Source organism: Furipterus horrens, unplaced genomic scaffold, assembly GCF_987537825.1.
Source record: "Furipterus horrens unplaced genomic scaffold, mFurHor1.1.pri manual_scaffold_3, whole genome shotgun sequence".
NCBI classification, from domain to species: domain Eukaryota; kingdom Metazoa; phylum Chordata; class Mammalia; order Chiroptera; family Furipteridae; genus Furipterus; species Furipterus horrens.
Window position 1 is genome coordinate 89,313,129 of NW_028327173.1, and position 26,997 is coordinate 89,340,125.

At 42.4% G+C, this 26,997-nt stretch overlaps 1 long non-coding RNA gene across 2 annotated transcripts in view; it reads right to left on the reverse strand.

Annotated features, from left to right (window-relative positions):
- Positions 1-26,997, reverse strand: part of LOC150015472 (uncharacterized) — a 204,462-nt gene that overhangs the window by 88,152 nt on the left and 89,313 nt on the right. For both annotated transcript variants that reach the window (XR_016509736.1, XR_016509737.1), the window contains exon 2: positions 7,391-7,526. This is a non-coding gene — a long non-coding RNA (uncharacterized LOC150015472). The remainder of the gene's footprint in view (positions 1-7,390; positions 7,527-26,997) is intronic.

Sequence of the window (26,997 nt, forward strand, 5' to 3'; positions counted from 1 at the left end):
TCTCATGTAAGAAAGACGTTGTGTATATTGTCTAAAGTAAATAAAATAAGGAGGAGATGAAAAAGAAGAAAGGAAAATCATTTTCAAAAGCCATCTTTTAGTTCCCTGAGGAAAGCAGCTCTCAATGTCCAGAAAGGGCTTAATCCAGACTTCATTCGTGCAAGAAATATTCTCCTCTCTGTGGATATACCAACTGCACAAGCACACCGGCAGCTGTACAGAGCCAGGAACTGATGCAGTGGCCATGCCCTTGAAGCTAGCCACTTGGTATGACCAGGAATTTGTCCCTGAAGGGGTTCAGAACAGGCCTTCTCAAGATGTGCCACTTTGGCATGTGAACTATTTTCAGCTTAAGGCAATCAAGACCCTGTAGGTTCACAAGAAACTTTTACCTCTCCCTGAAAGAATTTAAGTTTGGGGTATTGCCCATAATAAGAGTTATCACCAGAGATAACTTTTTACAACCTTTCCGTAGGTCAGGGCAAACTTCTAATTATTGAGCATCTATTCTTCTTATCGTCCTTAAAAATGACCTTCCTCCCCTCTGAAGCCTCAAGGTGCCTTACCTAATCCTTGGCTCAGAATGCCATATATATGTTTCATTTTAACTGTCTGTCCTGGAAACTCTCATGTATATGGGGTTCCTAGCCAAACATATGTAATTAAATTTGGTTATTTTCTCTTGTTAATCTGCCTCATGTCAATTTAATTATTAGACCAGCTAGAAGCACCTAGAAGAGTTGAGGAAAGTGTCTTCCTCCCCCACATTCCTGCAGCTGGTGGTCAGTAACTAGGTTGATCCATCTCCAGGTAATGTGCTCTTCCTTTACTCCAAGACAAGCCTCTAGTTCCCAGCTTAACGCTTTATATTATCCATGTTCCAGAGCTGGGACATGACCCAACACCCAGCACCCCCATTGGAAGTAAAGACCTCTAAATCTCTTCCCAATGGCATGAGAAAAACAGGGACCACGGAGGGAAAAATACCAAGATGCGACCAGGGGTCAGAGTGCTGGGAATTCTGAAGTGTCTCTCGGCCCCTTCATATCTGTGTATCTTTGGGGCCAGAGTGCTGTCACTCAGCCATGTTTAAACAGACAGAGCTGGGGAAGGAACCATGTGTGAGAGCACACAGCTTCTCCACCAATCTCATTTTTAAACAGCTCTAAGCTTGATTCTGTTCTTATCATGTGCTAACAACACAATGCCTAGAGCCAGTTTGAGTTCTGTTGCGTCACCGTCTATTAAATTGATGAGTATAATGGCAAAAAAAAAAAAAAAAAGTAAGAGTCTCAAAATAAAACATCAACTGAGGGGAACAGATGGCTGCTTATGATTTGTCAACAGGCAATTGTATCCACAAGTATAGAGTATGCCTCAGTGTGGACCGAAGAGCTCCTGGTTGGCAGAAACATGCAGAAAGGGCACCTTCTCCCCATGGAGGATGAGGCTCAAGGAGGGCCCAGAGGTCACAGATACAGGAAGTGAGGTCTGAGTGTCTCCACCAGCATGGGACACAGGAAAGGATTTTTTATAGGGAGCCCCAAAGACCAGGCCCGTGGCTGGAGAGGAAGACATGCAGGGAGGTCTCACAGCATCACTTCCCAAGGTGGGAGCAGGCCATCCACAAACAAACATGGGCATGCAGAATGGGGCTGGCCACAGAAAATAGGGTGAGAAGCAGCAGCAGAGGAGGCCAAAGGTCAGGCATGAAGAGCGGTAAAAGAAATAGGATACTTAACATTGAAACAGAAAGAAAGCCTTGTTTTACTTCTGAAGCTGTTCTGTGTAACTCATTTATTCATTCACTCACTCATTCTCCTACCATCTTCTACAAACATTTCAAGAAGTCCGTATCTGTATACCTGTGGGGAGGTTGAGAGGATGTGGGGGTGTTTCTGGAAAGACCCCTAAGGAGGCCAGGGGAAGGAAACATATTTGGTCAATGTACTTCTAGCTGTGGCTTCCAGTAACTGGAAAGTACTTTTGCTGACTGATGAGAGTACACATTTACATGGATATTCAGAAAATGGTTCCTTGTCCTGGTTGAGTAAGAAACCTGATCTTACTAGGAGATGCTCCCCTCTGATACCTCACACTTTGAAGGCCTCATTCAGAGCTGGCCCAGTGTCAGCTGCGGGATTCTTGCTGTTTCCTTTGTCTCTCGGACTAGTCTTCAGGTTCCGACAAGCGTATGGATTTTTCCCTAATTTTCCACGGAACACAAAGAAAACCCTTGTGCTGGGGTTTGGTGTCTTGCCTGTGGCTTCTGTGCTGCCACTTATATTCATCTACTGCGATTGCTGGAAGCAGGGTTTGGAACACCTGCTACTGTCACATGCCTGAAGGAGGCCATGAGTGATGTAGGGAAGTGCCCAGGGGCTAAACTCAGGAGACCTGGGTGTCGGCACCTGTCCTGTCATCAACTGGCTCTCAGAGTCTCATTTCTACCTCTGTGGAAAGGGGGCAAGAGAAACTGATCTAGACTAGGTTTCCTCAACTTTGGCCCTATTGATATCTTGGGACAGAAAATTCTTTGCTGTGGGGCTGTCCTGTGCATTATAGGATGTTTAGCATCCCTGGTCTCTACTCACTAGATGTTGATAGTACACCCGGCAGTTGAAACCATCTAAAATATCTGCAGACATTGGCAAATGCCCTCTGGAGGGGTGGGGAGGTTACCCCCAGTTGAGAACCACTATTGATCTGCACATCTCACCCAGAGTTGTATGTGGTCACGGAGCAGGTAGAATATTGCTAGTACAAAAGGAGATGTGCTGTAAGTATAGACATGCACTGGATTTTGAACATTTAAATGAAAAACATTAAAAAAACATAAAATATCTCATGAATATTTTTATATTAATATATTTTAATATTGATATTGATTACATATTATAATGATAGTATTTTTAATACATTGGGTTACATAAAATAATTACAGGAATTAATTTCACTTTTTTTCTACTTTTTACAATGTATTTACTAAAAAAAATTGAAATAACATATGTTGCTCGAATTGTGGGGCATTAGGTTTCTATGGGTCAGGGCAGGTCTAGATGCCACTGGCTAAGGTCCTTCCTGCTCACGTCATCCAATTCTTGGTGAATGACCCACCACTGCAGGAGCAGAGCTATCATTTTCCAACACAATCTGTAGTCATGGTGGAGCAGACAGCTGAGGCATGACAGAGTGTGGACACAGAATCCTGTCAGAAATCTCCAGTGCTCACCCCAAGATGCATTTGAATCTCTGTTCTCCATGATAAACTAAGCACAATGTGCAGTGTCAGCATTTGGAGGCACACCCTGCTCTGTCCTTCCCCCAGAGGAAGCAGCCCCAACTGTCAACATCCTGCTCTGGTCTGCTGATGGATGCAGCAGACCCAGGACACCCCATCCAGCAGCCCAGGGAAGCCTGCTGGCCACGGCATCGTCCTGCTCCCTACCCTTAACAGAGCCTGGGCCTGCTTGCGCACTCTGCCACCAGGACAGCCGGGCCCTAACAGGAACTACGTCAGGATTGCTAAGTGCTTTCCACATACATCACCTCTCTTAACTCCCACAATAGTCACATTAGCTGGGCACTAGAATATCCCCATTTTATCTGTTTTTGGTCAATAGGAATTTTGCTCCACAAGCTCAGGTTATAAGAAATGTTCATTTTTGTTAAATCAAATTAATTTGATCTTAGCCTTTTTTGCCACCATCACTTCTCACCCCAGCTCCTGTAGTTGTTCAAAAGGCAAAGGTCCCAGAGTCATAAGCACAGGAGAACATTCAAGGTGGTCCCTCTGGTTTTGTGTCCCCCTGGCTGTCCCTGGCTATCAATGCCATGGCAGGCTTGTTACCTTGCACAGGTCAGCGTGCTGCTAGAACTTGCCAAGCAGCCATTCCCTACCAACAGTGGGCCACCTTCTTGAGAGCTGGGACTGGGACAGCACAGGACTCAAATTATTGGGGCTCCTTGAGGAATTTCCAACACACAACTTTTTGCAGCCCTGGGGAAGCACCCTCTCTGCTTTACAGCTTCCTCCTCTCACTGAAACAAACAAACAAACCAAACAAAAACAGAGACTGCCAGCCTCTAATCTCCCCCACATACACACACAATACCCCACTTCCCATGCACACATACCCGATCCTCTGGGCACTAGTTAGCACTGTCTTCTAAAGGGCTTTGAGCTTTCGAAACAAAATCCCAGCAAGATAAGAGCTCAAAGACCTGACCTTCTGGGAGTGAGGGTGTAAAAAAACAAACAACAACAACAAAAAAAAAATCGACAACAGCAGGCAAGATATATTTTAATCTATAAATTATGCTGTTTCCACAAGTGGAGAAAGGGAGATTCTGGGGAGGTCAAGTGACATTTCTGATGTCAGAGCAGGGACTCAAATCCAGGACCCCTGACTTCACCAAAATGTGCCATGCAGAGATCACATCAGGAGATGAGCCAGTGCCTCAGGAACATATGCTGATGGCCCCACGGAGGAGGCGCAGCTGGGCCTCCAGGCTCTGGCCTCTATTCCTGGAAGATCCCCCCCAACTTAGGAAACTCTTACTATTCTGTGGCCACCAGGCTCCATCTCACCAAATTAGGACCTACTGTCCTTATTCCCTAAAGCATGGAACTTGCTAGAACATTTAAGCAAGACCTAGTTAAAAGTTGAGGTTAACACGTAACTAACTAGATTATCTGATTTACAAGATATTTTTCTCTCTCAGTTCTCTACAGAAATGAGTTTTTTGAAAGTATTCAATAAAATCTATGGGTGGTTCAGGGTTTCTGCAAATGTGTGATTCCAACTACCTTTTTTTTTCTTTTTTAATTGGGTGGATGTGAATGGAAGTGCTCATTCGGAAAGTCGGTTTAGAGGCGGTATGGAAATATAAGGCTATCTTATCTTGTGTAGTGGTTATCAGCCAATGTAATTGAACGGGCAATCAAACTACTCCATCATAAAATTATAGAATCGATCTGTAAACTGAAAGGACATTTGCCGTATGAGTAGATCTGACTTGTGGACTGCACAGGACTCTTCACTTGGACATCTGACTCTTCAAGCTGTGAAGTCTATTAGAGCTACAGAGACAAAGAGCAGAGGCCAATGTCCCCACAGGCAACGAGGAGCTCAGAACCTAATGTAACTTCTACAGAAGTGTTCTGCAAAGGCCTCTGTTGAATTTTAAGGAAGAAATGTACTACTCCACTCAATACTCTTAACAAAACACTACACAGCTAAATAAAATAGGAAGTGTCTACCTATTTAAAAAAAGATACAGCTTAATAAAATATGGGAGAGTATGAAACAGACAAATAAAAATTAAGTACCTTTTAACTCCTTACAACATTGGATGCCTATTAAAATTTTTCCAACAAAAACTGAGTTTTATAAACACAAAACTAAATGGAAAAAAACAGACAAAAGAGCATGTACTAAATGATTCCATGTATATCAAGCTTTTTTTAAAAAGGCAAAACTAGCTATGAAAAACCATATGAAGGTTCCTCAAAAAATTAAAAATAGAACTACCACATGACACAGCAGTTCCATTTTTTAGTATATACCGAAAAGAAGTGAAAGAAGGGTCTCAAAATGATATTTGTACCTCCATGTTCATAAGAGCATTATTCACAATAGCCAAAAGCTGGAAGCAAACCAGTGACCATCTATGGATAAATGAATTTTTTAAATGCCATATATACATACAGCCATATATAATATTATTTGGCCTTTAAAAGGAAGAAAATTCTAACACACGCCATGAACCTAGAGGACAATATGCTAAGTGAATAAACTGGTCACAGAAGGACAAATACTGTTTGATTCTATTTTCATGAGGTACCTAGAGCAGTAAAATTCAGAGACAGAAAAGAGAATGGTGGTTGCCCAGGGCTGGGGGAGTGGGGTGGGGTGGGGTGGGGAGAGTACAGAGTTTCAGTTTTGCACGATGGACAGAGCTCTGTGGATGGGTGATGGTGACAGTAGCACAATGTGAAGGTACTTAATGCCACTGAGCTGTACACTTAAAAATGATTAAGATGATAAATGTCATGTTTTGTGCATTTTATCACAATTAAAAGTTCTTTTTTTAAAGGGGGAAAATAAAAGAGCAGGTAAAACTAAACTACGATGGAAGCTGAGGGCTGACAATGGAAAAGGGTCACAGGGCGGACATCTGGCTGCTGGTCCTGTTCTGTTTCTTAACCTATGTGCTGGTTGTACTAGTGTTTTCAGCTGGTGAACTTTTAGCAAATTATAAAATTTAGGCTTCTGGCCCTTTGCTGAATATTTAAATTGAAAGTAAAAAAAAATTATTAACAGAAATAAAAATTCAACTATACAAGGAAGTCTGCAGGATGAAAGATAATCTAAAGAGTATAACAACATATGATAGATATTAACTTTTGCTCACATGTTGCTCCATAATAGCTTCTAGAGTTTCCAAGTTTATGAAGCATCTTCTAGTTTTCCTTTATTGCCACTTCTCTTAACGGGCAAGAACAACCACCCCAAAAAAGTCAGATTAAAAAAAAACAAAACAAAAAACCCTTTCTCCTAGGAGTCTCTTCCTCCAAGGGCAGCTCAGTACCATCCAGGCTGTCAGTGGGTGGAGGGTTCACAGTATGAGCTTTGTAGGGATTAGGTAAATCACAGGTGCACCCTGCCCTAAACCAGCCAGCAGCTTACTCATTAATCAGGTACTTAACAGGCTGGTGCTCCAAGTTCCCCTCTTGGTCTGGCAGACTGGTAGCTTTGGACTGGTTCCCAGTTTTTGCCACCCCCGCCCTGTCCCCTTTTCTACTCCCAGCCAAAACTTCTCTCTGCAAGTATTCAGCCCTAAGCCCAGGTCTGTCAGATTCTATTCTCTGCCGGATCCCCCTCACAGAGCTGACCTCTCAGGTTTCTCCTTCTGGGTTTTCTCATGCCATCCCCAGAATGTCTGCTCCCCACACTACACACACAAAACTAGTTTCTCCAGAAGACGTCCTAACTCTCCTCTCTCTCTCCCTCTCCCTCCCTCTCTCTCTCTCTCTCTCTCTCTCTCTCTCTCTCTCTCTCTCTCTCTCTGTGCTTTCTCATCTTTCTCCCACAGCTTTTATTTCTACTTTTATTCCAAATTCCTTCCCTCATCTGACCACAAGCCCAGATGAGGCATACAGGGCTCACAGCCTCTGCATTTCATTTCCTTTTGGTCCTTTTAATCCAGCCTTTTAAAAAATAATAATATTGGTATCTTATGAAGTGCTAAGTACTGAACTTCTATGATCTAATGCTCACAGCTTCACGCACCAAGGAGTACACTAAGGCTGGGAGAAGCAACTTGTCCCCAATCCTACAACGTGGCAAACCGCAGATACAAGGTCGGCCTCACTTGGCCTGCTCACCTATTACAGCAAGTGTACTTGGAGCCTCGTGCAGATTCTGATAAGCTGAGGTCCTGCTGTTGAGTGCTTCCGTCATTTTCCTCCAGGTGCCACGACATTCGGATCTTACTGGCTTTCTGCAACCGCTGTTAGAACACTAACAGGAAATCATAGAATGTCAGGGACTTAAAAAACTTTCAGAGGTCCTCTGATCACACTCTTTTGTTTTAAATATCACACTTAAGACCAGAGCCCTCTGTTTACCTTTGATTTTGTCCACCTAAAGACAGGGAGCAGATGTGTGCAGCTCAGCAGGAACCCAGCTTTGGGGAAACACTTCTGTCTCCAGAGTTCGAAATGGATTGAATAAAATGGTGTAAAAGAGGAAAGGCACTACCTGCCATGTCTGTCAGGCCTTGGATGTTCACAAAGGCTGCCCTACCTTTGGGGAGCTACTGCATGCACCTGAGGCTGAGTAAGCACCCCCAGGCCTCCAAAGACAAGCCAGGACAAAATTGCAGGTCAGTTTAGCAAAGGAGAAGAAACTTTTTTAATATTATTTTTACAAAACATGCTGGAGATCCTGAGGAAGGAGAAATACCTGCATTTTCTAAGGTTCATTGGGGAAAGATCTCTTTCCCAATGGCGAGGTTTCTGCAGCCTGAGATCCAAATAAAATTAGAAATTAAAAATGCTTCTCTTTCATTTATTGCAAGGAGTGACCATATCAAAAAGGGTATCTACTTGCTTAAACCTAATATAAAAACCAGCCTTATTTACTCAACTTCCAGTCCAACCTTCTCCACATTCTGCTGTCCATTGCCCCTCCACAGGGCAGAAGAGAACAATGGTTTGGCACTCACAAAGCAGCTGTCCCAGTTCCCAGGAATCAGCGCTTTCACCTCTGTGACCACCAAACCCCCAGCTTAAGAAAAGCTGAAGAAGGCCAGGTCTGTGCTAGTTTTCGCTGTCTTTTTCCCAAGCAGTTTCACTCTATAAAACACTCTTAACTTGGAAACACTAACTTTCACCTTGTTTCCTGCTGAGCAGCAGAGCTTGTAGCATGATGCTTGACTTTGCCAGGTCTGCACTTATTGGAGAAAAAGACAAGTTCCTCTTTTAGCTTCTTTCCCTCAGTTCTGGAGAAAAGCTTTCCAGCTACCAAAACAAAACAGTTCCCAATTCTCCTTCCCACACCTAGGAACGTTGTTTCTTGATTGAGGCCTAGATTCCCCTCAAAACAGAACTGGACTGTGTCCAAACAATTTCTTCAGGTTCTTCAAACATTAACTCAACAGATGTTGTTTCAAGAGCTTTGCATGTTCTGCCTCCCTCTGCCTTTGGCCTTTGAGTTGGTTCTTGAGGTGCCAAATGGAAAGTCTGAGGGGTGTGCCAACAGCATTTACCTCTCCCCCATTCCCCTCTTACCAGGGCAAGGAAGCCCCTTTGTGTGCACAGCTGACAGTGCTGCGCTTCCCTCTGTAGACCCAGCAAGGAACTGCAAGCGGGCCGGTGGAATGAATGGACGGGCCACAGGATAGGTGCGTTCAAAGAACATCCAGCTATTTTGTGCCTGGCGGTAAAACACTGGACCATCTCACTCACAGCCAGACACACCAAAGCTGCCTGACTTTTGACCCCCACCCCATCCCTGTCAAGAGGAATGGAGGGTTCTCTGAGCTGGCGGGAGGGAAAGAACCAGCTTCCTCAGAAAGAATCTTGCTGGGGACCCTTCACAATGGCCTGGGCATTCGTTCCCAATGGGGCCTGGAAACTTAGAAGGCAGGAGCCGTTAGAGGGCGGCATATGCTAACTCATAATTCAGAGCAGCTCCTTTTATCAGTTAGAGGGTGTCTCAGAGAGCAAAAGCACTAGGGTTCAGCAGAAAAACAAGTTAGAAAGGCAGAAAGGGAGGGGGAGTACGAAACAGAAAACATCCTTCCAAGCCTAAAGCTGTGCCAGTGAATCTCTGCTCTTGGAAAAGTCAGGTGCGTGTCCCAGCACATACAAGGAATAAATTGTGCAGACACAGGCTTCGAAGACAAGCCACACCTCCGGCCCCATTAGACCTCATTTGAAGGGCCCCTTGGTCTCTAGCTACGAAGCCAGTGTGAGTGCCCAGAGCCTCAAACAGAGACGGGTGTGGGAGATTTCAGGCGGGTACTGTGTCCTTTGTGTCACTCCACTCTTTAGCCTTCTGGAGCGAGAGGACAAAGGAGCGCCTTGATGCTGGCAGATGCTAGGGGCACGGCTGGGTTTTACAAGGAAGGACGAAATCTGATTCCACCAATCAGAATAGATTATCTTTGCCTTTCTATGAGGTGACCCAGTTCTGAGCCCAGTGCTTGGCTCTAAACAGATGTATATCACACTCCCAGCTCGCAACCTGGGCCTTGCCAGAGAGGTAAGAGCATGGCATCCTTCCACAGGCAAACTCAAGAGCTGGCACCTGGGCTTCCTTTGCAAGAGCAGCTCTGCATCTCAAAGGACTCCTGGCAACAAGGATTGGCTTTTGTCCCTCCTCCCACAGCACACCTTTGCTGATTCACCCAGGCGTGTCACTCCAGGGGAGGGCTCAGGCCCACTGAAAAGGAAAACCTGGAGTGGTGGAGTGAGCCATACCACAGTCCAGGTCTCCAGAGGCAGGGAGCAAAGAGAACCTGTGCAATCTTATTATTCCTTTCTTCCCACAAGCTCTTCAGGACAGCTCTGATTCATGATGCCATGGGATGGAAAGACCTTTGAATGATAGTCTTTGCCCCAAAAGTCCTGGGCAGATTCAAGTGTCAAGCAGCAGGGGACAAGTGACCAGACTCCCAGCATGGAGCTTTCACCACAATGACAGGCCCCAGGGTTCTCACTCCCTTCGCCTGCCTGAGATCCACCCTGGCATCGGAGCACAGCACCAGTGAGGCCTCAGCTGTACCTGCACTGCCTGGTGCTGTAGTTCAGGGTGTTGCTATACTTGATGTTTCTTTGTGGAGCCATTACTGTTCATTGAGCATCATTCACATATATTCTGTTTTCAAATTCTGCCCATGAAAAGCCAGGCATAGGACCTGAGCAGGCAGCCAGCAAGACTAACGGCGCCAGAAGTCTGTATGCCTGGCCATCGGGACCCGCTTCTGGGTCTTTCTCCTCCCTCCTCCTTCCCTCTCACGGTTCCAAGTGAAAAGGACTAGGAGCTTCTAAAGTGGGGACATGCTAATTATAGAAGTAACACCATCTAGAATAGAATGCACTTGGAACTGAATGGGGAACTTCACGTTGTTGGGAGGGCTTCCAATTTCCAACAGTCTTGTGCTAGGTATTCAGACTAAATTTCCCACTGAGGACAATTTAAAAGCTGGACAAAATATAAAGAAATGCCAGGTCTTTCTGTTTTTATTTTTAAATATAGAGAAGTAAAGAGTATTTGCTGTCGCTCCAGGGCACAGTGAAGGACTGGGACCATTCCTTTCTGACCATGCAGGCAACAGAAACAAATCTACTGGTGTTATAATTCAAAATGTAGATTGGCACTTATAGTTTCCACGGTTTTCATGAAATTCTCCTTGTGTATTACTCAAAGAACTATTTTGACAGACAAAAATTATATTGTATGATTACTGGTGTGATTTATTTATTGAATTATTTATTTAAGACTAATTCACCTAGCTAAAGAACACATCTCTGTTCTGTCCCTTTGGGCTCCTCCTGTCCGCCTCACTGCTCTACCATCCCTATACAGAGACCGCAGAACCTCACCCAAGTGGTCTGCAGCCACATGGAGGAAACCTCTCAACTCCCCTCCAGCCCTCCCCTGTCTGTACTAAACTACCATTAGATACTCTCTTGATCTGAGCTGTTAGATTTTTAGTCCCTCTCACCAATGAGGCCTTATTCTTCACTGTCTGTAATTTGGAGCATATTCTTCACCTCCTTTGGTGCATGCCCTCATCTCTAAGATGGTATCAGTAATAATAAGTACCACATACTGTTGTTGTAAAGATTAAATAAGATAATGCAAGTAACACATTGGGTACCATGCACCCCGCCAATCAGTATTAGTTATTGTTATTATTATTATTATTAATGTTAGTATCAATCATAAAAAGTTATGACTGACATTTTGTTCAACTAAATATCCAATGTCTGAGTCTCATTTGGAACAGTCCACCAAGCACTAGCACTTTTCCAATGAGAGGCACATACTACCACAGGAAGCAGTCCAGTCCACTTTCAACGCCCTCGACTGATACTACACACTTTTTTTTATACTGAAAATAAAGTCTGACTCCAGAGAACTTAGTCCTCCTCCTTGGAAGCGTAAGTCTAAGTTCTCCTCCTTAACCTTAGACTGTAGTTAGCATATCCTTTTTCAGCTCCTTATCCATACCTAGTTTTTTTTCAGCATTGCTGCCACAGAGTGCATCTCAAGCCCTTCATCATCCTGCCTCCTCTTGGCAGCTGGATGACCGGCTCTTTCCCTTTTAGGTTTGGTGCCCGCACAGCATGGCTCACTGCGCACACTGAGCTTCTCTAATGCAGCCTAACCTCAAATGAGCCTTTGTGAGGAGGGTGTCACACTTGTTGGTGGCTCTTTTTCACTGTACTCTTAGCTCAAACCTTTTAAGTCTTTTCCACTGCTCAGCTACATCTCCCCCATCCTGGTCTTGTGCCATTCATTTTCTCACCCAAGTGAAGAAAGAGGCATTTTCTTATCAGATTCAGCCCATTTTAAGCCTTCCAAGATATTTTCAGGTCTTGTTGATCGACCCATGAGTTTAGTAGAGTGACCTTTATGACTTCATATTGGTAACACACGATGAAATGTTGAATCAGACATGGCTGGAGAGCGCCTTCTTCTGAGAAGGCCCTGCTCTTATATTCAGAACTCTTTCCTTCCGTTGTCACCACAGCTGTCTTGTCCCACCGCCTTCCTGTCTCTTACCCATTCTAGAACTTCTAAGTGAGTGGTGAAAAGGACATCAAAAGCCTTTAAGGGAAGGAAGAGGGGAGGGTAAAGGAGAGGAAAGCTTGTATAGGAGGAGGAAAAGAAAATAATTTAAAAATGGAAGCACAGAAGTGTAGAGGGACCAAAAAAAAGAAAAGGAGTGAGCAAAACAGTGTAGTAAAGAAAGAAAAAACAAGCTAAGACAAATAATTGTATAAATTAAAATGTGAAAAGGGAGAAAATGCTAGAGGAAGTAGAAATAAACTAACAAAATAATTTTAAATATGCCATTGTAGAAACAGTATGGAGGTTTTGAAAAAATTTAAAAAAGAACTAGCATATGATCCAGCATCCCCACTTCTGGATATATATCCAATAAAATAAAGTAAAATAAAATAAAATAAAATCAGGATCATGAAGAGTTATATGCACTCCCATGTAGTCAGGATATGGAAACAAACTGAGTGTCCTTTGAACAATGAATAAATAAAGAAAAAGTGATATATACATATATATAAGGTTTGCCTTTGAGCAACACAGGTGTGAACTGCTCAGGTCCACTTACACAGATTTTTTCAATAAATAGTTGTATCATTTTCCACTCACAGTTGGGAGTCCACAGAGGCAGAGGGCTGACTATAGGCATTGATCTATGCCATTTGATATAGGAACTTGAGAATCTGCAGATTTTGACATCTATGGGGAGTGGGGGTAGGAGATTTCCTGGAACAAATCTCCCAACATGCCAAGGGACAACTTGAGGCCTTGGGGGGTCAAAAGTTACATGCTGAATTTCAACTCTTTGGGTGAGAAGGGTCAGCACTCTTAACTCCTGCATTGTTCAAGAATAAATTATATATATACAGATATATATGTATATATACAAGGGGGGGACCCACCAAAAACACCCAGAATTATCTTCTGGAGGGAAGGCCCATTGTAGTATAGCCTTCCCCCACTAGGTGAGTGTCCTAGGAACCCTTCTGTATCAGTGTACCAGCTGGTGTTGTTGTGAGAGGCTGCATTCAACTTCAGTGAATTTTTTAAAAACCCTTTGAACATGTTTGCCATTTCATGATGAGTGTTTTACAACCACACCTGCCCACACTGTCCTGAGCATCCATCAATTTTTGACCAAAAATGGCATGGCCCCCATACTCCACCCTCCCCATTCACCCAATCTCATCCTGAGTGACTTTTCTTTTTGTTTCCCTAGATAAAAAAGTCCTCAAAGGGAAACATTTTGCTAATGTGGAAGAGATGAAACAAAAAGACGGCAGAAGCACTAAATGGCATAAAAATTGACAAGTGCAAAAACTGTTTTGAGCAGTGGAAAAAACATCTCGATAGGTGTATTGCATCAAACGGAGAGCACTTTGAAGATGACTTAAGTTTAAACATATAAGAATAAATACACAATTTTTTATAAATAAATTCCATTTTGGGGGGTCCCCCCTCATATATATACATACATACATACATACATACATATATAGTAATGAAATTGTATTCAGTTTTCAAAAGCAGGTATTGCCATTTACAACAACATCGATAAATCTGGAGGACACTGTGCTATGTGAAGTAAGCCAGGCATAGAGAGAGTAATACTATATGACCTCACTTATATGTGGAATCTAAAATAGTCAAATTCATAGAAACAGATCATAGAATGGTGGTTGCCATGGGCAGCAAGGAAGATAAATTGAAAGGGTTTCAGTTGTGCAAGATGATTAAGTTATAGAGAAAAGTTATAGAGTTATAATGTAGTTGTGGGGACTTTAGTTAACAGTACTGTATTTTACACTGGAGAGTTGCAAAGAGGATAGATCTAAAGTGAAATCTTACCACACACAGTGGCAACTATGTAGAGGTGCTGGATATGTTAATTAGCTTGATTGTAGTGGTCTTTCCATAAGTATACGATATCAAAACACCAACTTGTATACCTTAAATACAATTTAGATGTCAAAGATATTTCAATAAACCTCTTTTTAAAAGAATTTTAAAGTGGAAAGCAGAAAATACAGTTCAACAAGAAGGACAAGATGAAAAGAAGGAAGGGAAGTGGAAAAGACTTAACACCATGGTAAGGAGCCATTGAAGACACTGGAGCTGCCAGCCTCTGACGTCCTCTAGGCTGGCTCTACAGTCCCAAGATGGGGACTAAAGTACCAGGTTTTCATGCATGTTTCCAGGGTAGCTGATGCTGACCTCACCCAGACAGGAGCAAGGGCTTTCCAACCACAACATGTCTGATCTAAACACACTGGTTTCATGCCCTGACCATTGTGGCTCAGTTGGTTGGGCATTGTCTAACAAAGGGAAAAGTCACTGGTTTGATTTTCAGTTAGGGCACATGCCTGGAGTTGTGGGTTCATCTGCCATCAGGAGCCTACTAGAGGCAACCCAATCAATGTTTCTCTTTCACATCAGTATTTCCCTTTCTCTCTCCCTTCTTTCCCCCCGCTCTAAAAATAAGTAAATAAAATGTAAAATAAAATAAATAAAAATATTGGCTTCACAAAATGATGTTTTCACTTCCTGAAAAAATTTTAGGCATAGAGAACATATGTATCATGATTTTCTGAGTACAACTGCTTGGAAAGGGCAAGATTGAGTGAAAACAAGTCTCAAAAACAAACCTATTCTTACTAGATTATGTAACTCGGAAAGAGCCTAGCATCCCTTCTCATCTGAGGCTCTCCAAACATTTGAGATGCAGCCTTTTGATAGATGTTTGCTGAGTGGAGAGGTTACTCATGGAAGGATAGCTCTGCATGTTCTGTGAACCAGCCCTGACCATCAGGGGGCAGATCTTAGCCAAGGTCTACACTGAGCATCCAGAAATGTGTCTCTGAGACCCACCTGCCTTTTGTAGGCATCTGCATATTTCTGGATCACAGTTTCTTCATTTGGAAAACAGAAATGGATAGGATAATAATGATAGCACATGGAGTTGCTCTGTAAAAGAAGGAAGCCATTTCCTTATATATGTTCCGCATGTTACTTCATACCCATTGAAGACTGATGTGCCGGCTGTGTTCTAATAGTCTCACATATCTGTAAAACCAACTAAAATAAGATAGTATTGTAGAGCTCAAAATACTCAGAAGAGATATCTTTAAAATAATGTTTCCTAAATATTTTTGTGTACAACTTTAAACAAGAAACACATTTTACATGCAGACATATGCACACTCAACTTAAATGTTTCATGAAACAATATTTAATCTTACTCTACGCAACACATACAATATGGTATTATATATTCTGTTTCATTTTTTTAAATGCTGAGCATAGCTTACTATAGGTTACAACTCACAATTTGAAAAACATTGGTTAGGGGACTTCCGAATACAGTAACAGATTGAACACACATACTTCTCACCTCTCCCTTTATAGATTCTATTAAAATGGTAATAAAGGAGCAAAATGGTATAAACCCCCAAAGCCAAAGAGCACAAGAGGGGTTATTATTGGATAGGAGACTTCAAGTTTTTAAAAGACAGAACACCAGGTCTCTATCACAATAAATAACAGGAAAACCCATATGTGCTGTAGCAGACAATTTTGGTTGCCTACCAGTAATGTTTGCTTTATTCTTCCTTGTAACAAGATTCAGATTGTATTTAAAATTCCCCACATTCCACTGCAAAGCCATTTTATCATGGAAGACCAACCCCCATCTTTAGTTCCAGAGAGTAAATTTGATTACTCTAAAATAATCACATTAATTTTATTCCTCTTGTCTAGTGATTCATTTAGAAATGGCCATAACACCTTATTTTGGGGCCATGAGAGGAAGTCTGCCAGTGATGAGATAAATTCTGGAAAATATTCTAAAATTTTAAAAAGAGTCAGGGGAAGAGATAGTCTCAATTTCTCCCTCTAGAATATAATCTATGCCATATTTTGCCCACAAAGGTAGTTACCCAATGTACCTTGGCAGAACAGATAGATTTTTAAAAACCTGGATCCTTGACTATGTACTTCAGTCACTAAGTTAATCACCAGAGCCACTTTATTTCAGGATTTCTTATTATGCAAGATAATTAACCCACTTGTACTATGAGCCATTTTAGTAGGGCTTTCTTCACTTTCAGCAAACCATCCTAACTGAAACAAGAAGGCACATCATAAAATTTCACAACACTGGGACAAAATTGAAGAGCCTAGAACTTCCAAAGAGGGAAAAGCTAGGTCATGCACAAAACAACAAGAATGAAAATGGTACTGGACAGCAGGGATAACGTTGGATGCCAGAAGAATAACCAATGACTTCAAAATTTGAAGATAAAACAATTTTCTACCTTGAATTCTATAATCAACCAAAGAATCAAGAATGAAAGGAGGTAAACGCATTTTTAGACATGCAAGGATTAAGAAAATTTCTCTCTCATATACCTGATCCTAAGAGCTAGTAGATTCAGGGAACAAAAAGGAACCAGTGAGCCCAATCAGCAGGTGGGAAAGGTGATGACTATGCTGCAGCCCTCAAGAACAGCCAGCCCAGTGGGAGCAGAAAGGAGGAGCCATCCAGGAAAAAAGTAATTAGACTTGACAGAGCAGACAGTGTAGCAGATTGAATGACAAAGTGATAATCCAGAAGAAATTAAGTAAATTAATTATCTATTGCTGCATAGTAAATTATCCCAAGACTTACAGACTTAAAATAGTAGACATTTATTAGCTCACAGATTCTGAGGGCCAGAGATCTGGGAGTAGCTTAGCTGGGTGATTCTGGCTCAGAGGCTCTGCTGAGGTTGCAGGCAAGTTGTTGGCCAGGGCTCTAGTCAACTGAGAGCTTGCCTGGGACTATGGGCCCAGCTTTCAGCATGGCTCACCGTGTAGCTGCTGGTAGGAGGCCTCAGTTCTTGCTGGCTGCTGGCAATGGCCCTTGCTTTTTGTTTCACAAGGATCTGTCCATAGGGCTGATTAAGTGACCTCACAACATGGCAACTATTTTTCCCAAAGCAAACAATTCAGGAGAAAGATCATGGAGGGGGCTGTAAGGCCTTTTATGACCTAGTATCAGAAGTCACACATCGTCACTTCTGCCAGGTTCTGTTAGGAGCAATTCACTAAGAATAGCCCACATATAGTGCAACAGAAACAGGGCTCTATATTTTGAAGGGAACCATATCAAAGAAATTATGAACATGTCTTTAAACTGCCACAGATAGGTATATAAAAGTAGCATGTAAGTAATAAATGAGGCAAATAGGTAACTTAAAGAAAAAGAAAAGGTGATAAACATATAATCATAATACACTACTCAGATTTGCTATAAATAATATTGATACAATCTTGGTATTAAAAACATAGATTATTGATTTAATTTAAAACAATGAAATAGCAGTATGAGCAAAATGGAGAGAGATGAGTTAGAAAGTATAAGAGAGCTAACTTCTAATTAATCCTAATAGAAAGTCAATAAGTGTTACCTATAATTGATAAATTAAAAATAGCACTATAATAAAGACAGTGTAGTATTAGCCAGAAAATAAATTAATTAATAGACCAATGAAACAGAATAGAGAGCCTAGAAATATACACACACAGATACAGTCAACTAATTTTTGATGAAGAATAGCCTTCCCAAAAAATGGTGCTGGAACCACTAGACATGCACGTGCAAAACAAAATTAATTAAGACATGAATATTACATCTTTCACAAAAATGAAGTCAAAATAAATCATAGATCTAAATGTAAAATACAAAACTATAAAACTCTTAGAAGATAACATAGTAAAAAACGTAGATGGCCTTGGGTTTGGGAATTACTTTTTAGATACAATACGAAAGGCACATTCCATGAAAAAAATAATTGATAAGCTGGACTTCATTAAAATTAGAAATTTCTGCTCTGTGAAAGACAATGTCAAGAGAAAAAGAATACAAGCTACAGATTGGGAGAAAATGTTTGCTAAAGACATATCTGACAAATAACAAAGGACTATTATCCAAGATATACAAAAACTTAAAATTCAACAATAGGATAGCAACCCAATTTTAAAATGGGCCAAAAAACTGAACAAACATCCCACCAAAGAAGATACACAAATGGCAAATAAGCATATAAAAAGCTACTCAAAGATACTCAACATCTTGTCATTAGGAAAATTCAAATCAAAACAACAATAAGATACCACTACACACCCATTAAAATGGTTAAAATTCAAAACACTGACAACATAAATGCTCCCGAACATATGTGGCAATAAGAACTGTCATCCATTGCTGATGGGAATACAAAATGGTACAGGCACTTTGGAAGGCAGTCTGGCAGTTTCTTACAAAACTAAACATACTCTTACCATATGACCCAGCAATTGCACGCCATGGTATTTACTCAAGAGTTAAAATGTATGTCCACACAAAACCCTGCACGTGAATGTTTATAGCAGTATTATTCATAATTATCAAAACTTGAAAGCAAGCAAGATGTCCTTCCATAGGAGAATAAATAAACAAACTGGTACATCCAGAAAATGACATATTACTCATCTCAAAAAACAAATGAGCTCAACAATTTCTACTTTGGGAATATATCTGAAAAAAACCTGAAATACTAATTTGAAAGAGTATATGCACCCTTACGTTCATTGTAGCGTTATTTGGAAGAAGTCCAAGTTCCCATTGGTAGATGAGTGGATAAAAAAGCTGTGGTGCATTTACACAATGGAGTACTACTTGGCTATAAAAATGAAGAAAATATGACTTTTTGCAACAGCATGGATGGACCTGGAGTGCATTATGCTAAGTGAAACAAGCCAGTAAGAGAAAGGCAAGTACCATTTGATTTCACTTATATGTGGAATCTAATTAACAAAATAAACTAACAAACAAAACAGAAACACTCATAGATACAGAGAACAGACTGACAGTTGTTGGGGGAAGGGGTGTTGGGGGGGCAGGTGAAAAATGTGAAGGGATGAATTAAACAAAGAAAATAAAACTCATTGACATGGACAAAGTATGGTGATTACCAGAGGGAAAGGGGAGTGGGGAGAGGTAGAAGACCATAAAGGTGGATAAATGGGGATGGAAGGAGACTTGCCTTTGGGTGATGAATACAGTATAAAATGATGTATTACGGAATCATACACCTGAAATCTATATAATTTTATTAACCAATGTCACTTCAATAAATTCAACTAAAAAATAAGCTCTCAAGTCACAAAAATGGCATAGAACCCTTAAATGCTTATTACTAAGTAAAAGAAGCCAATCTGAAAAGCATTCCAACTATAAAACATACTGGAAAAAGCAAAACTATGGAACCAGTAAAAAGACCAGGGGTTGAAGAGAGGGAGGGATTAACAGGCAGAGCACAGAGGATCTTAGGGCAGTGACACTACTCTGTATGATACTACAATGGCTGATACATGTCATTACACATTTGTCCAAACCCACAGAATATGCAACACCAATAGTGAATCCTAATGTAAACTGTAGACTTTAGGTGATTATGATGTGTCGATGTAGCTTCATCAGTTTTAGCAAATATAAGTAACACTTTGGTGGAGGATGATGGTGAGGGAAGTAGGGAATGGGGTACATTCTGTATATGGGCAATCTCTGTACTTTCTGCTCTTTTTTTTTTTTTTTTTTTTTTAATCCTCATCCAAGAGCATTTTTTCATTGCTTTTCAAGAGACAGAAAGGAAGAGAAACATCATGTGAGAGAGAAGTATCAATTGGTTGTCTCCCATACGTGCCCAGACCAGGGATGGAACCCACAACCTAGGTATGTGCCCTGACTGGGAATAAACCTATAGCCCTTTGGTTATGGGAGGATGTGCCAACTAACTGAACCATACCGGCCAGGGGTCTGCTCATTTTTCTGTGAACCTAAAACTGCACATAAGCCTCCTAACCTCATGCTCATAACCTCCTGAGCATCCACATCCTGCTCCAGATGGTACATTTGTTACCATTGATGGACCTACATTGACGTGACATGTCCTAATCACCCAAAGTCCAATGTGTACATTACCAGGAGTAAAAATGTCCCAAAAGGTCTCTCTCTGGATGAAACACAGGGAATGAAATAGTGTGTGTGTGTGTGTGTGTGTGTGTGTGTGTGTGTGTGTGTGTGTGTGTGTGTGAAGAGTCCTGGGGGCAGCTGTGAAAGGGAGAGAACAAGGAATCCTGTGGCTCTTGCCAGAGCCCTTAACTCCCTTAGACCCCTGGCCCTTTATCTCACTGTCTTACAATCTTGACCCCCTTCTCTGCTGTCCATATCCTTCCTTCCAACATTCCGATCGCACTGATGAAGGAAGCTCCCGACCATTTGTGCCACAATCCCCTTGAATACACCACTAACCTTGACCTGGCAAGTGACAATGAGGAAATCTTCTCCTGGTCCCTGCTCAGCTCTTTCTCAGTCCTCAAAACTGCTAAACCTCAGATCTTTTCCATCAAGCCCCATCATATCCTTGTCTTTCCTCAAACAGGTGGCCTTGATGCCTATCGATTGAGGAAGTAGGGCTGTTAGCTACACAAGTTCCCGGAACTTTCTGCTCCAGGTTCAGAGAGGAGCCCTGAGCTCTCCTGCTTCCCTCTTTCACCTGCCTAATGACCTCATTATGTCTTCCCTCCCTCAGAATTCCCTCTCTGTTTTCTCATCCTCCCCACCTCCCCTTGCCCTGGGTGTCATCATCAAGATTCTCACCAATCTCTTATCAAATATTTTCTCTTCCCATGGAATTTTGGGGCTCCTAAACTTCCTCCAGACACACCTCTAATTGAAACAAGACAAGTTCTTAAGACAAACCATCAGGCCCTTGTCAAAATGAGTGACAGAAAAACCCACACTGCTATAGCAGACAGTTTGGTTGCCTACCAGTAGGGCTTGTCTTTTTCCTCAGTGTAATAGGAAGTGAAAGCAAAGTAAATACCATCACAACCACCCTCCCACCCAAAGCCAAGCAAAACAGAGACCAGCCAACAAAGTTCTCCCTCACCCTGTGTACTCCCTCTGCTTCTGCCCTTTGTCTCTCTTCTTTGCCAAATTCTCCATAAGTAAAGGATGTCACTCAAGGTCTTTGTTGCCTCACTTAGCCACCACCTGTAGGATGACTGTTGGCCCTACCACTTCATCATTGATCAGTTCTATCCAAGTCACCAGTTAGCACTGAATTTCCAAATTTAATGGACACTTTCATTCTCATCTTAATAACTGCCTACAGTGTGTTGATTCATCACTCTTCCTTCTGAACTTTGCTTCTTCCCAGGCTTCCGGAACCTTCTCTTCTCCAGTTCTCCCCTGCCCCACCCAATAACCACCTTGCCTTCTCAGTCTGCTTCATAATCTCCATTCCTGCAGACTGCTGCTACCTGTTGGTTCTTCCCAGAGCTTCGAGCTGGTTCTCTTTGTCTCACTCTACACACTCCCTGTGAGCAATCTGACCTACACACGTTCATATACCCCACGTACATTCATGGCTTCCAAATCTGCATTTTATTTTAGCTATTTGCAACACAGCTCCCCAAAGGGGATGAAACCTGAAGCTCCGGTCCCAGAAGTAATCCAGGTTCCAGCAATGGCCAAGGGCTCAAGGATAATAAGAAGGGCTGAGGGCTGCGTTGTTGGGCCCTATGGCCTAGATGTGGGCTCCCTTTGTTTCTTTTCAGGAGAATTCTGTGATCTTCATGGATTCAGTGGTGTGGGAGGAGAGCACAGGTAGGATTCACAGGTAGATAAAGAGTCCTAGAGTAGTGCTAGTTTTATGCCCTCCTGGATGAAAAAAAAAAAAAAAATTTCCCTGGGCCTTCCTTTTCTGGCCGTGGGCTCCACACTTGACTACAATAAACACCCTCAGCTGTTCCTGTGCATATGTTCCTGCTTCAGTCACACAAGGGCAGTTTTTAGCTCTCCAGTACAAGCAGGCATCTGTTTTAAGCCTTATTTGGGGGCAGCGAAAGGCGGAAGGTTTTTTGAGTCATTTTGTATGAAGAATCCACTGAACTGAACGTTTTTACTATTTAATGAGAACAAATAAAGGCCATAGTTGCTGTGCAAAATAGAAATTGCAGGGAACACAACAAGCATAAACATAAGGTTCTACAACCTGCATCCCTGTAAATGGGCATTGCCCAGTGACATCCTGACCATTGCCTGGTTAGACACATACCTAGAAGCATTGTTTACAGTCATCTATCAGAACATAGTCATTTAAAATGTACTAGAAACTAATGTAACACTTTAAGTAAATGGATCAAATGAAAAGTAAATCATTTCTGTTTAGTAACTAATAATAAAATAATAAAGTTATGCCCATTGTAAAAATGTCAGCAAGCTGGAAAAATGCTAGGAGAGCAAAAAATCTGAGCCAGATAATGCAAAAAGACAGAAACAGAGGTCTTGGAAAGAATGCTACCGCACCAGGGGCAGGATGAAAAGGAGTTTGTGCACCCTGTTGGAACTCTCATCAACTGCAGGCAGCTTCCAGGGAAGCCCCAGGGAAGCCTCTCATGGGCTTAGCTAGAAAAATGAAGGACACCAGCCACAGGCAGCAGCAGGAGTATGGTGATATGTGTGTTTACATCCATGACCTAAGGCCCGTGGCACTAGCAGGCATCTATGCAGAGTTCAGAAGGTGACAATAAGTATAGTGTCAATATCATGGGACAACTGAGGCCTGAGCAGCAGCTCCATGTCTCTATTTTTAAATATCACCTATAATATGAATCCCAGTTTATATCCCAGCCTTGGCCTCTCTTCATATCTCCAGACCATATATCCAACTGTCTCTTTAAAACATCCATGATTTGCTCTGGCCAATGTTGCTCAGTTGGTTGGAGCAATGTCCCATAAACAGAAAGGTCGCCAATTTGATTCCCAGGTTGCCTAGATTGTGGGTTTGGTCCCCAGTGGGGGTGCATGTGGGAGGCAACCTATGGATGTTTCTCTCTCACGTTGATGTTTCTCTCCCTCTAAAATCATTAAGGATGTCCTCAGGTAAGAATAAAATAAAACATCTTTGATTCTTACCACTGTCTCACCATCATTCTGAGTCCATTCACCATTCTCCACATTCATGTCTTCCACCTTATCCATGCCACTATCATCACCTGCCTAGATTTCTGTAACAGCAACCTAAGTTGTATCCTGACTTCCATTGTTGCCTCTGCCCTATAATTTATTTCACACACAGCAGACAGACTTTTCATAAAGCCAAAGTCAGATGGCTTCCCATGGCACTCAGCATAACTTCCAGCTCCCAGAGGGTGGCCTCCCCTGCAGGCAGGGTCTGGCCCCCGCCTACCTCTACATTCTCCTGCAACACTTTAACCTGCAGTGAAAACTCTGCTGATATGAGTTCCTTCCCACAGAGCTCTCTCGCATCTGCCAACACTTTCCAAAGTGAAATCAAGTTCCCTTTGAGGCCAAAATGCAAAATAGAGTTTCGTTTATCTCCTAAGGACACCAAACTCCAAGCCAGTCCTGTAAAATCCTTTGCCCTTTTTAACATTATTGAAAAGCAATCGCTGGTTCCCAGCCAGAATGACTGCCCCTGCATTCCCCACCCCATCCCTCCAGCACCACCCACCACCTCTGGTCAACGACAGCTGGGCTCTGCCCCTTCAGAAGCTGATGCTCCAGTGAGGGTAGTGGATTTATGGTGCAAGGTTACACGGTGCATAAATCTGGGCTACAGGAATCAAGGACTGTGACATTTTTATAGTCTCTTCTTCCAAGCCCCTGCACGAATATGAAGCAACTTGAGGGGTAAACATCTGGATTCACTTTTTTTATTCACTACCACAGCTCCCATCTGACAAAATTCTTGATCTTGCCAGGGTTCTGGTCATTGGCTGAATGAATGAGCAGTGAGACAGCTCTCTGCTAGAGATCTTGCTTTTCCTGTCTCATTGCAGTGTAAAAAAACCAAGAGAAGTGAAAAGATCACCACTATTGTGTCAAAACAAAGCAGTTGCCTGAGTCAAGATCTGGGTGCAACCCACCAGCTTGCTGGGAGATAGGGAGGGGCATTTCTACAGCAGGTGAGGGAGAGCCTCCTGGGGCCACTTTATTAACAGAAACTGAGGCCAGGACTGATGTGCAATGAATGCTGGGACTTGTAGTCTCTGTGAGCAAGATGGCCGTCAAGGAAAGTAGTTGCCAGCTATGGTACAGAACACATAGACTCCTTTTTGCCACAATCTCTAATCTTAGACATGATTTACAAAAGTTATCAGTACCATTGTAGCTAAAGGTCACATCGGGAGAACGCATTCCAAAGATAAGATGTTGCTCTGATCAGGTGAGTCTTTCCTGGCAAGACTTATCTCTTATTCTACATGGTTTCAACAGAGCTCCAACTCTGTTGACAAGGGACTTTGTTCATTTGATGGAGAGCAGTATACTGGAGCCACTTTATTAAAATGTGCTTCTCCTTGCTTGCGTAGTCTATAAAAATGTGCTCCTCCTTGCTTGCGTAGTCAGTAGCCAGTCAGGCTAATATGCCAGCAGGAATAATCAGAACAAACAGAAGCAGGTCCCTGAAGAATGCCCCCTTCAAGGAACAGAGTGTTGGATCTCCCCATCCCTAGTCCCTAATTGTTATGTACAGCTCATCAGAACCAGTGATGTGGGCAGTAATCCTTCATCATTTGCTCCTCAAACTATACATGGCCTTCATGTGCCAAAAAAAGAAAGAAGGCAAAACAAAGTCTATGCAGAGCACCACACTGTGGCCCTGTGAGGACAGGCAAAGCAGCTAGATCTCCCTGCAGATCTCCAGTTCACTCTCTTGCCAGGATCCAAAAAGCAGACTTTAAGTCACCCCAGCTTGAAATCTCTCCAAATTTCTCATGGCCTATTAAATAAGCTCCTCTCTACAAATAGGCCTTTATAGCTCCATCTCACTGCTCTCGCAATTCACAACCTACATTCTAGTCAAGAGGGGCTTTTTACTAATACTAATAGTGACCATTTGTTGAGCACTTAACTATGTGCTATGAGCTATGCTAGGTGTTTATGTCCATTATCTCACTTAATCCTGCATCAGTCCTATAAGGTAGATACTATTATGTCCATTTTTCAGATGTTGAAATGGAGGCACAAAAATTAAGATTTTCTACCACCTAATGTCATCAAACCTGAAACCAAGCAGGTAGTTCTGCTGGAGGTGACCACATAGCCAAACAGACAGTCACCACAGGAAATGCACAATCATCTTCCTCTAAAAGGCCTTCTGTTGTCTGGCATCCCTGCCAAGTGTCTCACACTGTACTCCCACAGTTTGATCCCATGGCCACACACCACCACACCCATCTCCTCCCAGTTCCCCTCCAGCAATCACCTTCCTCTTCCCTAGGCTACGCTCCGGCCTTATGTGGGGAACTTTAAAAAATACTGATGCCTGTGTTCCAACCCACAGATTCTGATGTAATAAGTCTGGGAGGTAATCCTGGGAATAAAGGAGACTTATTTTTTTATTTTTTTATTATTTTAATACCTGAGGTTTTTTAAAAATTATTATTACTGATTTTAGGGAGAGAGAGAGGAATTGGGGGAAAGAAAGAAACACAGAGGGCAGGGGAGAGAGAGAGAGAGAAACATCAATTGGTCACCTCCCCTACATTCTCCAATCAGGGATCGAACCCACAACCCAAGTATATGTTCTGACTGGGAATCAAACCTGCAACCTTTTGGTGCCCAGGACAATGCTCCAACCAACTGAGCAACCTGACCAGGGCGAAGAGGTTTAAAAGCTTCCCCACGTGATTCTAATATACGACCAAGTGGAGTACCACTAATCTAGACTTATAATTCATACAAAAAACAGAAGGTACCCAAGGGAAATCCCAAGTCTACAGCTCTTCATCATGAGCACCCAACCCCACCTCCTTCCTTTCTGTTAGGAGAAAGTACCCCACCAAAGATCAAAGGCAGGTGATTTCCCAAGGACTTCACTACCTCATTGAACTCTCTTACTCTTCTCTCTCCCTCTTTTCACCTCTCTCTCTCTCTTTCTCTATTGTAGCCCTTCCTTAAGTTTTAAAACAATTTTTTAAACTCCCATTTATTGCCATCTTCTAGCATAGTCAACCTTCTTAAAAGAGCTCTCAACACAGTCTGTGTCTGCCTTCTTTCCTTCCAAATATTCACTCCTTAACCCAATTCAATTTGGGCTTCCCTTACTCCACTAAAACACTTTGACTAAAGTCACTGACAGCCTCCATAGCAACCACCTTCAGCCATCTTCCCAGACCTTCCAGCTGCGCCAGTGCAGGAACCCACTCTCTCTGCTCAGCTCCCTTAAGCTCACAGTTTCTGGAGTTTCTCCCTCCATTCAGCCACATTCTCAGTTTTCTTTGCCAGACTGTCCTCCTCCACAAACCCCAAATGAAGGACTTCCCCAGAGTTATGCTCTGGGCCCTTTGCTCCTCTTATTTTTTGTCCCTTGCCTGGGTGATCTCATCTACACCTAGAGTTTTCATGCTTACAACCCCCAGATTAATTCCACAGACCTGCTTCTGCACTAGTCTATTTGAAGTACCCACTTCACCATCACAAAGGCATCTCACATTTAGCATGTCCCAACTCGACTCTTCCTCCTCCACATCACATCTTTTTTGATTGTCCCAGCTCAATCTAATTGAAATCAGTTTCCAAGTCTTGTTAATTCTACCACATTATATCTCTCAGATTTGTGCCTTCTTCTGCCTGCTTTGGGGC